This window comes from Propithecus coquereli, unplaced genomic scaffold (genome assembly GCF_000956105.1).
Source record: "Propithecus coquereli isolate 6110/MARCELLA unplaced genomic scaffold, Pcoq_1.0 Scaffold19, whole genome shotgun sequence".
NCBI lineage: Eukaryota > Metazoa > Chordata > Mammalia > Primates > Indriidae > Propithecus > Propithecus coquereli.
The window spans coordinates 10,487,330-10,489,068 of record NW_012143856.1 but is presented as its reverse complement, the minus strand read 5'-3'; positions in this window follow the sequence as shown (position 1 = coordinate 10,489,068).

The following is a 1,739-nucleotide window of genomic DNA, read 5'->3' as shown; positions in this document are numbered from 1 at the left end:
CATTCTTCTCAAATGCAAATGGGATATTCTTCAGAGTAGACATGTTAGGCCACAAAACAAATCTTAACAAATTTAAGATTAAAATTACGTAAGATGGCCAACTAGACGCAGGTAGTATGTGCCTCCTCCACAGAAAGGAACCAAAATAGTAAGCATATTCTCACATTTCAAACAGATTGTCTAGGAGAAAATGCTAGGATTTACCAGGAAAACAATGGGAAGTACCAAAAGTGGGTAAGGAGAGGGTTCAGGGAAACATGCCTGGCCAGGGACTGGCTAAGAGCAGAGAGAAGCTTTTGAATATGTGGAAATGGTAAGAAAGAAGCCCTCAGGGCACCACACTCTGAGACAAACTTTTACAATCTTGGGAACAAAAGAACTCCCTGACGCATGCAGGTCTTGGGCTTAACTCAAAGTTCTAACAAAGCAATAAGACAAAGGAGGAAAAGAAAGGAATTAAATGGCAACACAACAGAAGTTCAGCAAACCATAAAGACAAAAAGAGAAAAGAAAGAAATAAAGAATTTATGAAACAAGTAGAAAACAATTAACAATATGATAGAAACAAAGCCTCACATATTAATATTAACCTTGAACATAAATGGATTAGATGTTTGACTTAAAAGATATAGATTGACAGAATGGATTAAAACACATGACCCCACTATATGCTGCTTACAAGCACCTCACCTTACCTGTAAATGCACATAGACTGAAAGTAAAGGGGTAGAAAAAAATATTCCATGCAAATGGAAACCAAAAGCAAGCAGAAGTAGCTATACTTATATTAGCTAAAATGGATGTTAAGTCAAAAATAGTAAAAAAAAAAAAAAAAAGACAAAGATCATTATATACTGATAAAGGGATCAATTCAGGAAGAGAATATAGACAGCAACACAATAATAGTAGGTGACTTCAATACCCCACTCAAAGCACTAGACTTGATCATCAAGACAGAAAATAAACAAAGAAACAATGGACTTAAATTGGACTTTAGACTGAATGTACTTAACAGACATTTACAGAACATTCTAGCTTAAAACTACAGAATATACATTCTTTTCATCAGCACATGGAATATTCTTCAAGATAAACCATGTGTTAGGCTATAAAACAAGTCTTAACAAATTTTTTAAAAATCAAAATCATATCAGGTATCTCCTCAGATCACAGTGGAATAAAGCTAGAAATCAACATGAAGAGGAACTTCAGAAACTATACAAATACAAGGAAATTAAACAACATGCTCCTGAATAATCACTGGGTCAATGAAGAAATTAAGATAGAAATTTAGAAAATTCTTTAAATGAATGAAAATTAAAACCGAACATACCAAAACCTCTGGGACACAGAAAAAGCGGTGCTAAGAAGGAATTTCATAGCATTAACTGCCTACATCAAAAAAATACAAAGATCACAAATTAACCACCTAACATTGTACCTCAAGGAGCTAAAAAAACAAAAACAAACTAAACCCAAATTTAGCAGAAGAAAATAAATAACAAAGATCAGAGCAGAACTAAATGAAATAGAGACCAAAAAAAAAAAAAAAATCAATGAAACAAAAATTGGTTCTTTGAAAAGATAAACAAAACTAATAAGCCACTAGCTAGACTAACCAAAGAAGAGAGAATACCCAAATAAACACAATCAGAAATGAAAAAGTAGATATTACAACTGGTACCACAGAAGTACAAAATATCATCATGAATAACTATATACTCACAAACTAGAAAACA